General features: G+C 39.6%; 1 protein-coding gene across 3 annotated transcripts in view; it reads right to left on the bottom strand.

Moving 5' to 3' along the window:
- LOC101483580 (leucine zipper tumor suppressor 2) overlaps positions 1-15,555 on the bottom strand; it is a 45,500-nt gene that overhangs the window by 11,662 nt on the left and 18,283 nt on the right. The window contains exon 2 of one of the 3 annotated variants that reach the window (XM_004556746.3): positions 12,563-12,674. The gene's annotated coding sequence lies outside the window, so the exon portion shown is untranslated. Of the gene's footprint in view, positions 1-7,893; positions 8,031-12,049; positions 12,145-12,562; positions 12,675-15,555 lie in introns of those variants that run through there. The other 2 variants (XM_076887676.1, XM_012920637.4) reach the window with 2 other exon arrangements.

Here is a 15,555-nt window from a genome sequence, read left to right as displayed (position 1 = left end):
GAGTAACTGCTATTAGAAAAAGAAAGCCTCAAACCTAAAATTGCCTTTCTTAATACTGAGATTAAAGAAACCCCAGAAGATTATCTCCAGCAAACTCTACAGCTTATTTCAATGAGAAAATTCCTCCAGGCTGATTTAAAAAGCACCAGTTAGTGAACTCACCCAGCTGCATCACAAATTTAAAATCTTTTTTGCTGTGAAAACTTTAAAAGGGGACATATGATTATTTGAAGCTCCATATTGACTCGTTGCTTTACATGACTCACAATTCATAGCAATCTTTGTTCATCTTATACCTAGTATTTTCATAATAAATAAGTTGTATGAGAAAAATCGTTAACTTAAAAAGGCTGCCAGTGTTTTGTGGTTCAATAAATCTTTTTGTATAAGATAGTCATGAAGAATGTGCATTTAATACATTAATCTTTCAGGGCAGAGAAACACTTCTCTCTAGTGCTGCTTTAACATTTACCTTTATCATGCTCTGATCACAAGGTAGCAGCACTCTAAACCATACCCTACTTTATTTGTTTGTTTATGTTTCTGTAGATGGCATTATAATTTTTAAAAGTGAACATCATGTTGTATTAAATGAGACATTAAATTACTGATTGAAACCCTAAAAATCACAGATTAATCGAGAAACTTGATATTCTTCCTCAGATTTCTACACAGTCTAACAAATTTCTGCAGCTGAAGGAGTCGCCCCCTGATGGTCATGAGAAATAATGCCAGTTTTTTGCGCAACATCTATTGTTTGTCCAACCTATACCCAAGGGAAAGCTTTACTTTATGTAAAAGTACCCAAGAATGTTAAACTGCCACAGATTGATGACGATGTGCTCATACTTGAGATCTCCCAACTGCAAACTGTTTATATACTAAACCTAAACCTTTTTTAATACTTCTTTTGCAATAAAAAGTTTGCATATTTATGCAACAACTAGGCAAGACATTCTAGTTCAGTCTCCTCCTTACGTTTGGTTTCCACAGGTCTTTATTCCTGATCACTGAGTCCATTTGTTGCCCTCAGTCTCCCCAGAATGAGCTCTAATCCCTCAAGATAACCAAAACTATGCAGGCGCTCTTCTAGGCGAGGCACATGGGGTCTCAAAGTGTTTTTAAAGCCCCCGTCATGTTCATGCAGTCCTAGTTTCCCTTTTGTTGTCACAGTGACTGGGGGCCTCAAACATTAGAAGGAGGAAGAGAAAAGAAAAGGGGAGGAGGGGGTCATAGGGCTGACAGGAAGACCAGGACCCCTTCTTAGCATCTTAAAGCCTCCAGTCCTGCTATAGCTTTTACAATCTTCCACATGCTCCCACTTCCCTAATTGAAGATAAATGGACAATAACAGCTAATGGTAGTGGAAGGGTTTGTGACAACTATAAAGAGGGGCTGATGGACATAATATACTTAATATATTATGGTTTACAAATATTCTGTGGATGGGCAGAATTTGCCATTTTCCTTGTAGATTAAATGTGCCAAATACCTTTATATTACTACATGATATCTCATGTGATATCAGATGATATAGAGTACTGAGGCATTTTCTGACGTGTAAAAACAGCTGAATTGAAATAGCAAGCTAATATGATACATTAGCAAATTAAATGCATGCAACTCTTGTTTAGAAATCACTAATACAATGTTGTTGAGGCCCAGCACCCAGTCAAGCCATCCACTTAGGCCCATGTGCGCACACACATGCACACACAAAAACACTGCACGGAATGCAAGTAATATTAAAACCACCCCCAGTGTCCACTGTGTCAGCTGATTGTGAATGTGAGCAGACTGTTTTTGTCTGGGAAAGGCTTTGAAGGCTTTAATGCCCCTCGGTCAGCCAGTCACTCCTCCAGCAGCAGGAATGTGTGGCACTCCAGCTGAGGAGGAGACCAAACATGAGCAGTGGTCAGTGTGGGGTCGTGTCGAGTCTGCAGCCACCCATTTTCTGATGTCTCATCACTCAAAAGCCACAGGTTGCAAGACGAGATGTAGAGTAATATTTCTTCCGCATCAGACATTTTTCATTGCGGCAGGCAACAGTAGCAGTCTTAGGAAATCTGCTGTCACACAGAGGCATCAGGATTTTATCCTCTAGCTTTCAGTGCTGACAGTTTTATAGGGTTACTTGTATAGATGGAGCACCGGAGAAGCAGCATAGAGAGAATCTGCAATTGCAGCACTTTTTAAAATGTAATAATTCAGCATAAAGTTATGTGGATCAAAATATTACAAAATAAAAGTCAAAGCATTATAAAGTACACACTTTTCACTACAACAGAAATATCTGATCAACTTATTTTAGGAACATTGACCATATACTCTTAATTGTAAAAGATACCCCTTACCAAGAGATGATAATGACATAATCTGGGACCCACCTTAAAATAATCCTTTGGTCTTTATTCATTCAGAGGAAGAAGGGACCCTCAGCAGGAGAGTTACTTAAAGGCACTTAACTTTAGATGTTGGTTTTAGAAATGTGTTTTAGCAAAAACTATAAAGTTAAGTTAACTAACAACATAAAACCAGATTTTCAAACAGTAATGTTGTGGGGGATATTTGTACTAACTGAGCATCGTTCTGATGACAGAATGACACGCCTTGTCATCAAGCTCAAATCATCTTAAAGTGGTTTCTTGAACATGGCAATAAGTTCACTGAACTCAGATGACCTCCACAGTCAACAGATTTCATTCCAATAGAGCAACTTTGGGATATGATGGAACAGAAGAGTCGCAACTGGGTTATGTAGCTTACAAGTCTGCAGCAACTGTGCAATGTTAGCATGTCAATATGGTCAAGAATCTCTGAGGAATGTTTCCAGCACCTTGCCGACTCTGTGCCATTAAGAATTAAGGCCGTTCTGAAGCAAAAGGGGATCCAAACTACTACCAGTAAGGTGTACCTACTAAAGTGTCTGGTGAGCGCATATCTCGTTTGAAAGAGGTCACTTTCTCATCACACCTTGTCAAATGACTGCAAATGTCATGAAACTATTATACTGGCTAAATAAAAAGCAATAGTGAACACTTCTAAGTACATCATAGTGGCTCAAATTTCAACTGAAATTACTGATCTTGACCTTCCTCGTCTTCCTCCTCTCCCTCTGAGATTGCTTCCATCCACAGCTGGCATCAACCTTCAAACTCATCCTAGCTGGCTGTACAGCACTCTCACCGGGATATTTTTGGTTAAATTACACCATTAGTAACAAGTGTGAACAATTTTGAGCTGTTGTGTTTAATAAATGACACCTGTGCTGTAGCTGTGTTTACCTTCTGCTGCCAGTGGTTGGCATAAAGCTTTACAAGTGAATTACTGTGCAAAATTGTTCTTTAGTGAGTGAAAATGTGTTTAGAGTTTCGCAAGAAGGTTAAATTGGCTCTGCAAAGTCTGTCAGGGGTGACTGATTCAATAAACTGGCTTAGGGCTGAGAATTTGGTTCAGTCAATGGGAATTCACGTTATTCTAAAAAAAAATGCACCAAGTTTTTAGAATAAAGGTGTTAAAGGTGCAAACACAAGAGGGTAGTTTCTAATCTGTGGCAAGTTTAACTCTGTGGAGTCACACATGCAGCTGCTGAAGGGGGAAAGGTGCAAATACAATAGGGAGCTTTAGGTGCCGTGACCTTTCTCCGAGGGAAACAGGAACTTCCAATCAGCAAGTTTTTGTTATCGGTAGGGAAGGGCCAGTGCTAGCTGATTTGTAGAGACTACACTTTCAAAATAAATGTGGGGGGGGGGGACTCTCCATCAGTAAAACACAGCAATGGCATCAGAAGGATGAAAAAATAAAAATATGTACGCTAAAATGATTTCCCAAATATACTTGGGTGGCCGTTAAAATACCTGGGCTGTCCTCCCAAGTAAAGTCTATGTTCAGGGAAAGACTGGATCATAACCATCCCTTTGGAAAATGCTCCCAACCTACTTCAGTTTCATTCAGGCATTAAAACCAGCATTTGCAAAATGCTAAACATCTTTGCTCCTTCCGTTTTGTAGATTTTTTGTTATTATAATTTCTAACGAGAAAAAAAGAAAATAATACCAGAAATATGAAGACTTAAAAGCCATAAAGAGCAGTTCAATATTGTCTACTACGGAGACAACATAGAACTTAGAAGTGTGTAGAGTTCACTCCATACTGGACACAAAACAGGTGCTCTGCTTTCAAAGAGTGCAGTCAGTAAGCCTGCTTTGGTGTTTTACAACCCACTCCTTGAGTGGAGCCTCAGTGTGAACATGCAAACAGAGTAAAAGTTTGTAAGTGGAGGTTGCAGGCGCCTATAAAAGCTGGCCAATCAGCTTTTATAGACTGGACGGCCCATGTGATCTGCATTAAGTTTAATTTATAACTTAATATATAATGTATATACAGACCATTAGAGCTACAAAAATGAGAAAATCTTCATGACTACACTTGTGGAATTTATTTACATAAATGTATTTCGAGTGTATTAACATTTTGTTTTATAGACATATATTTGGCTACTGTATACCGATTAGCACAAGGATAACAACTCTCTTAAACAAAATATTAATATGCTGTAATTATATCCAACACACCCATGTGCTTGTGCTAGTCAGTACACCACAGTATACAGATTAGCACAAAGTTTGCATTGTTGAAATGCGTAGTAAGAGTTTAACCAGGTACTATAAATCATGGAGTAGCTGACACTGAGCAGCAACCTTGGAGCTGAGAAGTGAAGCCAATCTGTAAATGCAAAAAAACTGCAGTTCTTCCAATGACCATGTTAAAATCTCCAACTTTAAAAATATGTTTATAGCCCGGTAATGACATCTATGGCTGGTTTCCCACTTCAGAACAACTGTACAAATGGGTAAGGGGCCACTTTGATTTACAGGTGTAGCCATTTGCTTGACTTCACCTCAGTCCATTCCACTGAACTGGATCTCAGCAGTGTCCGTGCTGTTGGCGCCTTTTGCATAATTTTTAGTTAAATTATCTGACTGATATTATGCCTTGCTATGCGTTACAAACCATCCAAGACATTTGGGCTTTACTTCAAGTGAGTGAAATTCTAGTTTTCTGTTTAATCAGTTTGTTACTTAGCACCAATAAGCATCCCTACAGTTTATGAACACAGCTTGCTAACCAAGCATGGCAGTGTTAGCTGTTGGTTTGAAACGCCACAATCTCATCCAAATATGCTCACTTCTGGCTCTAAAAGCCCATCCAAAAACATAGCATTAGTCAAAACACACTGACAGTGAGGCCTTAAATTCTAGAAGCAAATGAGTTATGGTATGGCTATGTCTATCTTTTACATACAGTCTGTGCTTATGACCCTCCAATGTCAACTTTTTGCCACAAAAGACAGACTAGAGTTTTGCTACTACATTAAATAGCTTCTAAATGCTTTGTCCCTTATATTCATGCAAAAAGGAGATTTATTAAGAGACAGGACATTATTAAAACCCCATCATTTTAACAACTTTGAACCTGCCCTTAAAACGAAAAAGTTCTCAGACTTTCACACATCTTCATTTCTGTGGCGAAATAAGAAGCAGAGATGACAAAAATCAATAAAGAGAGATCAATACATTCACAAAGAAATGCTGAGGATTCAGTCTACAGGATCAGACTATATGCTGCACATAAAATGTGAAGGAAAGTCTGCAGTCTGCTCTGAAAAACTCCACTCAGGCAGGCTGCTCCAATCACAGCGGCATATTTTATTACACGTACAGCAGTAAACTGTAGATAAATTTCAGCAGCATTCTCTGGCATGCGTGGCAACCTTTCGTCTGACTGCATCTGAGATTGGCAATTAGAGACGCAAACAGTATAAAAGCCTTTTTATAGAGGCCGTTTATAAAGAGACAGTATATGCAGTTTATTAGCCATGCCCTTTAAAACTGCAACGTCACACAAACCTGCTTTGAGACAAACTGAAAGAGCCTACTCTAAGTCCTCCTTTGTTAGCGCCACACCATAAACACACATCCACAACCACAGAGGTGAGTCTAAAAATATTCCAACACCAGGTGAAGTGTTGGAACTGGCAAAAAGTTGTATTATCCCAGCCCTCATCCGAGACTCAGAGGTGTTAGGAGCAACAGCTCTGACTCAAAGAAGAACATGGGCAGAAAGAAGTAAAGAAGAGAGAGCTTCAATTTTCCCCAGGGAGGGTCCACATGAGGGAACAAACAAATGAGTCTGGAGATCCCCTCCTCCACTCTCCATCAAACTTCTGAATCCAACTCTCCCTTTCTGTCACACCCCCCAATCTCCTTATTCTTTCCCCTCATACTGGAAACTGGAACACAGAGAGAAAACTGTGACAAAGCTATTTTGGTTTGTAGACAACCTACCTTTCCACAGGCAGACACCTCAGTGCCCCAACAAACACCCCGGTTATCATGCCAAAAGGTAATGTTCCCAAGCAAAGCTGCAACTTTTTAGACAACTCAAATAAATAAAACCGATATTAGATTCCCCAAGAAGAATAACTGAATAAAAAAAGGGAATAAAAAGCCTTTAGAAACTGTAATTAACAGCTGAAAGGTGCTATGAATATGTACCACATATAATTGTGATAAATATTAGACCACAAAACACCTTCTGAATCATTCAGTAAGCAAACCCCAAACCATTTATCATTAAACAACACAAATCCATTAAAACATTAAGGGCTGGCCTTCAAAAAAATATAAAACCATAATTTAGCCCTTTTTCTCTTTTCTGCAGTGACTAATCATCGTTTAGATGCTGAAAGACTGTCTATAAAAATGTCAGGCTTTATAACAAAAAGACAGAAAAATCACAAATAGAGTGCTGTTCAAATGCTAAACATATGATTTACACCTGACGAAGAGAAAAACAACAAGTCATTACATTTGAGGCAGGAAAATACAACAATAAAGACCAACAAGCCATTACAGTGGTATTTTGTACCGTGTGGTTTTCCTGTAAGTCGGGACTTAACGCCACCCTTCTAGAACCTTTTTGACATAAATATTACCTTTTTGAAGTGCATGCATACTGCATTATAAGTAGTTCCACTATACAGAAGTGGTGACCAGTATATTTAAAATATTTGACTAAACAGGCATTTTTCAGGATTTATGATCCATTTGCAAAGCAATTTTGCTATGAAGTAAGAGGGATTCTGGATTTAAAACATAGAAATGCACTTTCCAATGACCATGATGCTCTAAAAGCTACTTTCAGATGCTCACTTATTCCCAAAGGGTCTCCACACCAAGTAGTTCTGCATGTTTGATTTGGCGTTTTTTGGGGGTTTTTGTCCTTTCTGACATAGCCCCAAAAGGCATTTGTGTCCTCCTGGGATCAAACAGGGGATCTTTCACCTGTTAGGCAAATGTGTAAACAGAGGCCCTTACGCTTAAACTTTACTATACAGTAACCTCTACTTGCCACCCTTGCACCACTGAGCAGCTACAGAAGAGTAATCAGTGAAAGGTCACGGCAGTTCTTTCCACCTTTTTTTTTTGCCTACAGCTACTGTTAACTATACGGTCTATGAAATCTTACAGTTATTAAAAACAATACTGATGTTTAACAATTTCTGCTTATTTAGACTGATTGGGAGTCTAAACCTAAAGATATTTAATTCTTATTTTAAGGAGATTATAAAAATTGAGATGGCATACTGAATAGGAAAACAGTAAGTGCATGCTGATAAGCTAAGAGATTCATCAACTAATTGTTTACATTTCTTTACACAAATGTAAAAATTCTTCTCTTTTTACCTTAATGTACAATAATCCTCTGTAACTTTCAGTCACAGTGGGACTCCCACTGTGAATGTCAAACACCGCCCATCACTTTCAATGGCCAGGTAATTAAAAGGTAACTTCCTGTTTCTCCAACGGTTTTTTCCTGCGAGTCTCTTACCCCAGTTTGTTCCTTGCATAGCTGCTCTGATGTCTGACCAGCTCCTTCTGATCATCCAGCCTCCTGCCCCTTCGTGTCTCACTCCGTTCCTGTTTCTGACCAACCCTCCTGAGGGGGAAAAAACTTCTCTAAAACCCCCCTTCCCCAAAAAAGAAACCGCTCATTCTCAAGGCAAATGCCACCAATGTGAATGAGAGCACAGTCCCCTCCCCTTTCCCTGCTTTTCACTCTCTTTCATGCATCCCACCTCCTCCTCCTCTCAGCACTACCCAGCCCCTCTCTGACATATGCACACCTCCTCTCTCCGTGCTCCACTCCTCTGCCATTTCCTTTGACTAAAGAAACTATACTCTGCAAGGTCCTCTACTGCCATTGTCAGGCAGTTAAAAGAAGAGGATGCAAGGGAAGGGGGAAAAAGCTGTCAGTTAAAGATCATTCTGATCTGTCCACACATTTTAAACAAAGTAAAAAATAAAAAATAAAGTGGTGCTGCATGCATCTCACTCTGTAAAGGTGCAGAACCCCCTGCAACCCTGAAGTGGATAAATGAATGGATGGCATTATTAGCTGTCCAAATTGAGTCTTTAAAGGAGACGTGTAAACACTAAGATTTAGAGTGAAATTGTAGTTTTATGGAACTACAGATAAAGGAGCCTGTTTAATTAACTCCCAGAAAGGATTAAAACAGGTAATTATGATACGAATGATTAATTAGAAGAAGCTGCCACTGAAAGATTAGAACTGGTTTACCTTAAAGGAAAAACACCCAAGTGAGGATTTTGATATTTTAAGAAGCAATTCTGGATGTATGACATGCAGGCACATTTAAAAACAACATGGTAATGCTTATCTCTGCTCTAAAAAGTCTCATGAAAACAAATGCCAGTGAAAAATACAAACGAGAGCACAGTATATAAGAGCTGTAGTGCTACAACTAAAGCAGTATCCTGCACAATCACCTCTCAATATAATTGTTAAGGTACTCCACACACAATGATTTTGGGGGAGTGAGCAGTAAGCGGCTACAGGTAGGAATACATGGTGCTAAGCTAGCAGAACAACAATAAGGGTTTCATATAATATATGGATATATTTTATACCTGCATTATATTTTAGCATTTCAATGTCTTGGGGGTTGTACATAAAGTGATAACATCTGTTTGCAAACAGCTGCATATTTGCTCCAAGCATCTGTGAAAGGGACTGTTGAAATTTTTACAGAAGTGATGAAGAGCTGTTTACATTTCAACTGGTTTAACTGGTGCAGGAATCTAGTGTACATGCTTTGATGATAAAGAAAGAAAGAAAGAAAGTACAACGACTCTTGAGCACTTTTGTCTGGTTCAGGGTTCATTTTTAAAAGTGCTTTACAAGTGTTTTCAAAAGATTGAGGTTCTATTTATTCAGTGGGCAAGGGGGCTGCCGTGTCGTGTGCACACAAGTATTTATAGTGAAAGCATTGGTGCCTCCATTCACAGCACACACCCACACGCTTTGTGACAAAAACATTCTTCAGTCTTGGACTGCAGCTAGCGATTGTAGTCGTTTTTCTGCTCTATGGCCTCTGAAAGTTCAGCATCGTGGCACATGAATCAGTTCTCCTCCTGTTGGTTCTGGTTAACACGGCCCTTCAGATTACAGCATATTTTCAGAGCAGGAGGAGGAACAAACATTGAGTACATCTGACAGCAAGATGGTATTTCACTGGATTATTATTCACCTTTAATGAACCCAGAAACCAGGAGATTAAGAATCTCTTGTCTGGATTAGTGCTACCAGAACTCAAAAACCCCTCCTTTTAAAAAAATATTTGATTATATAATCTCATTTAGAATATACACTGTCAGCCCTTGTCCAGACAGACAGCATTAACTTTGCATCTTTTTCCAGTGGTGGGAGAAACCAAAGCTCCTGGAGAAAACCCACACAAGCACCGGGAGAAAATGCAAACTGTCTAGATTCAAACCAGGACTCTCCTGCTTTAAGACAATATTGCTAACTAATTAAGCCACCATGCTGTCTAAATGAAATAAAAGAAACTACACATGGCCACAATGGCAACCAGGCCACAAAACTATCCACTAGACAAAGTGTTTAGAGCGAGCTTGGCAGCAGGAACTGAACTTTCAAATTAATCAAATCAGTCTTATTTATATAGCACCAATTCACAACAATAGTCACCTCAAGGTGTTTTCTATTGAGAGAACCCCAGCAATCATAAAATTCTATATGAGCAAGCACTTGGCAATGGTGGGAAGAGAGAACTCCCTTTTAAGAGGAAGAAACCAGGTTCAGGTAGGTGCGGGTATCTAGTGCAACCAACTCTGGGGTGAGAGGACAGAAGAGACCACGAATAACAAATGAGACAAAACATTAACTATAGGAGAGAATAGATAAAAGTTACAGACAAGCATATAAATGCATCAGGAATTAAAAGAGGGAAGTAGACAGGTGGTGATGAATGCCAAGTGTATCATAGGAAATTCCTCAGCAGGCTGAGCCTATTCCAGCAAAACCAAAAAGAACTTGGGGGTCACCTCATCTAGCCCCAACTACAAAAGTCTGAAGCCCAATTTTAAAAGCAGAGATGATGTTGACAATGTACACCCTCTCCATCTTCTCTGTTTCATATATGGTTCTAGACCTTAAATACAACCCAAACATCTGCAAGCCCTCTATTGATATATTCAATCAATTATACAATTCCCTCATTCCCTTCACTGCAGAAATTAAGAAAATACTAAAACAAATCACCAAATATAGTTATAGTCTGTATAAATAGAGGTATGGTTTATACAGTTTCCACCAACATTTGAGACAAATATTTGTTTCTTAAGTTGCTAAATGCTGCCCTGTTAATCTCGCATGTCTGCTTTTCGTGTTGTGTGGGTATAGGTTGAGTAATAATTTTATTTTATTAAAGTTTCATGCATGCTGGCTTACTCTTACACCAGCATTACTAACTGAACTTCAATTTAGGATTATCAGACAGTAATCGCAGTTTAATCGAGGATATGACATGCTGAAGTTTATTCCAACATGGCTTTGGCAGCATTCAGCGTTTGCCTTGACCTGTAAGCCACCATCTGGTCAATAAACATGAAAAAAAGGAAAAAGGAAACAGGAGATGGTGTAGTCAGTGTAGCTCAGTTGCTCCCACATAAAGAGAGGGCTAAAGTAGGGTACGAGAAGTAGGCTATGCCCTGCCACCACCGCCTTACACACATACAAACACAGATTTGTCCCTCTTCGTTTTCAACTCTCTCTTTCCCTGCTCATAGAACTGGGTCACAGTAGTAGGCACAAGGTTTGTCCTTCAGGCAACAAGACATGATGCTGGGGATGGAGTTCAAGGTCATTCTTGATCAAGTCTCAATGGGAGGTCTTGAGAATACTAAATGGGCCACAAGTGAGGTCTCATCAGCCTGCAGCCAAAGCAACAGAAACTGCTCTCTGTTGGAGGCTACCATTTGAGAGCAAACACCATTAATCAGCCGCCTGGAGGCCACAACTGCTGGACTAAAGACGCAGGCTGCAAATCACCGCTGTGAATGCCACCATTAACACTACCACTTTACTGGCATGGGATGGCCAATATGACTCAGCCCCTATTTGAGGGAACTGATTTACAGGCTGAAGCAGCAGTAAAGTAAAATTCTGTAACTTCTCTATCTGCAGGACAGCAGAGTTAAAACCATGAGGAATATTAGAGGGAAATTCCAGTAAAATAAATAATTCCAGTGTGGCTTTGCAGAAATATTGGGTACATCTGTCTGTGGTCTCCAGTTTTTCTTCCTCAGTCATATAAAGTTTATTATCCTACAGTGATACTTAAAATGTTTAGGAGTGCCAGGAGTAACATAATTTCTAGTGAACACTGAAAACGGCTCCCGAGAGCCCACAGTTCTACTTTATCTACATCTATAGCGGATGCCCATCAGGTGGTCATCCACAATAAGCTGTGTTGCCATCTCTCTGCGGTCCGTCATCCTGCTTCCTTCTATAGTTTCATAACAACGGCTCCCGTCTGGGAACAGAAACCAACAGAAAGCTAGGCCATCCATCAGTGTCCGTGCTGCCTCGGCATGGGGACACACTCCCATTGGACGCTGCAGCTAAAACTGGCCTTGACCAGCCAGCCCTTTGGACCACTTACCTCCAAAATAATCCACCATGGCACAAAGCAATTCATGCACACCTCCCAAATAAAACCGCTGAGAAAATTTCAGCAGTAGGGTGCTTCATCAGTATGAAGAGAGAAGTGAAAGGGTCGTTTGTAGATTAAAATAAGTAGTCCTACTGAGCAAGTCCAGTCATACATAAATCCACACAAATGGGCTGTTTTGAGCTGGCAGGGACCCGACTTAACCACACTCTGATTTACTGTATAATGTGGCAAAGAGATTAGGGTTATGCCTCCCGCTCTGGAATTACAGCAATACCCTATCCATGATTAAGATCTGTTGCAAGCTCCCACGCAGCAAGAATGTGTTAACGTCCACGCCAGCACTATGCACGCTGCAACATGTGGGCCACGCTGAAGCCAAGTCACAACGTCAAAGTGTCAAACAGGAAATGACCATTAGAGAAAACCTAATGCGGGTATGAGGAAATGGCCTCAACATATGCAGAGGTTTTAGCAGTACTGCATGCAAGAAACTCCTCTTACCTGTCACTGACACCCCGTCTTCAGCTTCTGGAGGCCTTAGAAAATCATGTACGAGTCCGTTGAGCATCTCAGGAACTCGTCATTCTTCTTGTCGCCTCTCTGTTCTCCCAGACTGAGGGGATAAAACACACACAAAAGCACAATGTTGAATCAGCAGAAGAGAAGCAGCGAGACTACTACTGCTGTGGGGAGGCTGGAAAACGTGAAAAGTGACAAGTGTGTTTATAGAAGTCGGCAAGAAAGAGGAAAATCTGAGTCACAATGGCAAAAAGACTTCACGTGGAAGAAGCCTGAGAGTGAGGGGATTTTTCCTTGTTAACAAGAGCGAAGGCTGAACACAAAAACTTGCACCTCGTTTAAAGCAAAAACAAACAAAAAAAAACAACTACACCCTGGGACAAGTTTTAAAATGCTCGTGCTGATTCTTTTCCATGTTAGGGAATCGTGTGGGGTTTGCGGGTTTTCACAGGAAATCACTTTCTAAGGTTGAGCAAGGTTTAGAAATTATACCTAAAAATTCTGAATTGACTTCTACCTCAACACCTAAAAAGACAAAAACCCACTGCCACCATCTGGAAAGAAGTACAGAGTCCATCTGCAGCTCATTAAACTGATGTATTGCTAGTACAGCAATAATTTAGTTTGTAATGGAAGAGGACAAGAAAAGACTGTGAGAAGTGCCAGAGGTGAGTAGACAAGACAGCCCTCATTTCACACTAAATATTCAAGCCTGCTGCTACAGTGAGATCACCCTAATTGTGGCACAATCATGTTTTCAGTAAATATTGTGCTGGGAATTAAATACTGACAGTAGCAAAGAAAGAACTGCACCAAAATCTAATGCCATACACCAGAGGCTTCATCTATCAAACTACAAGGTACTGCCGATGAAAATTAGCCCGTATGGATAAATACTATCCATTCAACTGATGGGACAAAGTGTTCATGTTAATTAATGTGCATTTTCCCTTTTTAAAATAAAAAGGAAAACACATTACTTTTCAATTTTTTGCTCTTTCCAGGTCAAATTTTCAAGTTGTGATGCATCACTTCTTAATTTTATAAATATCTACAGAACCCAAGTATCACACAATTTATTTTACATTTAATTAACTATAATTACAGTTATAAAGGTTTTTCTCACTGCGAAATGGGCCTTTTTGGAGGGTGTGACAATGCACATAATAGCAATTGGTCTCCACACAAAACAAAAGTACATCTATGATGTATTATTATAGAGAAATGCCTGCATTCTTCTTTTATGTCTATCTGATAAATGCAAAAGTTTACTAACCACCAATTTTAAAAGAAAAAAACATTTTTTAATACAACACTACATATGCAAGAAAAGCTCTGAGTGAAACTACACATTCCCACATTATTACATAAGAAACAATGCAGGCCTTGGGACTATTAAACAAAGAAAAGCACATCAATGTGTATCAGTACTTGAAACATAAGATATTTCTAAAATGACAAAACAAGGGATGCACAACTTGTAAATGTACAATATTTTGCCATGTACCGGTCGGCTATAATTTTCTTCTGCAGTTAGTGGCAAAAGCTTCTGGCTTATATCAGTGTAACTTAGAATTTGTCTTTTTCTGTAGTTCATTTTACTTGAAGTAATATTTCTCGAAACTTGACTGTGCCGCAAGTAATTAGGATTATTTCACTGTACTGTAGTAGCAGGGCTCAATATTTAGTACAAAATGAGTGCTGTCTTGTCTCCTTACCTCTAAATTATTGCTTTATTAGTAATACGTCAGTTTAATGAGCTGCAGATGGACTCTACTTCTTTCCAGATGGTGGCAGTGGTCTGTTGTCATTTTAGGTGTGGAGGTAGAAGTCCAGAAACCCAGAGCAACCTTTTCCACCCCCACTTTGAAACTAATAATAATTTCCATAGAATCAGAGATATGTCCATTCATATGTTCTTTCACCCGTCTATCCAGAATGGATGGATAGATGATCATCAATCTCAATCCTTTAGCTGTTTGAGTTTAAAATTTAACTAAATGTAACTACAAAGACTAAACTGAAACAAGAAAGTCTACTCCACAGTTCGAACTACCAAAAAAAATGTAACCCTATATTAACTGAAATTAAGGTTTATATTTGTTATTAAAACACTCACACACAAAGATGTCTGTAAACCCTTTATATGTTCTGCAAGTCTAAAAATAGACTGGTGGTCTCAGCTGAGAAACCGTGAGAGAGGAGCAGTAGCTAACTGGTTCATGTGAATCTCCTTTCATCAGCAGGATGATAAGATTTGTGGTGTTTGCTAAAACTAATGTTACCAAACTGCCTGCAGGGTTACTGCAACTGTAAGGGCTTTATTTAATACTAGCCAAGCCATCAGCTCTTCCATCTGTGCCTAACACACTGTATTAGTAAGTTACAGACAGATGGAAGTGCTGAGGAGACTGTGGCTTCCCACATGTAATGTAGCTCAATCCAGATGGCTTAAATGCAGCTTCTTAAATGCTGTACAGCGATAGGGCCAAGCCATTTAGAATAATTGAAGGCCAGCAAAGAAATGCCTTAACGCTTGTTTGTTTTAAAGGCTGACAAATGACCTACAGAACATAAGCAGGTGTTTACTTAACAGAGCAAACAGTGCAAAGAAGGACGCAGGACTTGGATCCTTGCACTGAATAAAAAGAAAGCAGAGGGCAGTATTTTGATAACCACTTATTATGTCACACAAAATGCAGTCTGATCTAGACCCCAATTTTCCTAAAAGGAAAACTAGACAACCCTCCAAAAATCCATAAAAGCTGCAGCAGGGCTGGCACCATTGACATGCCTATGAATGACATCAAACACCACAATGGTGTAGTTCTTGTCCTGCTCTGCAGCCTCAGTGAGCTCAGTAACAGAACCAGTTCTCCACCTGCTGCAGGTTCTGGTTAAAAGTGTCATCTGCTCTCAAGGGATTGGTGCAGAACAAGGAATCCTCTCACCAGCAGTTTACTGGTGTAGGAACT

Source organism: Maylandia zebra, linkage group LG8 (genome assembly GCF_041146795.1).
Source record: "Maylandia zebra isolate NMK-2024a linkage group LG8, Mzebra_GT3a, whole genome shotgun sequence".
Classification (NCBI taxonomy): Eukaryota; Metazoa; Chordata; class Actinopteri; order Cichliformes; family Cichlidae; genus Maylandia; species Maylandia zebra.
This window is presented reverse-complemented; position numbering and strand designations above follow the sequence as displayed.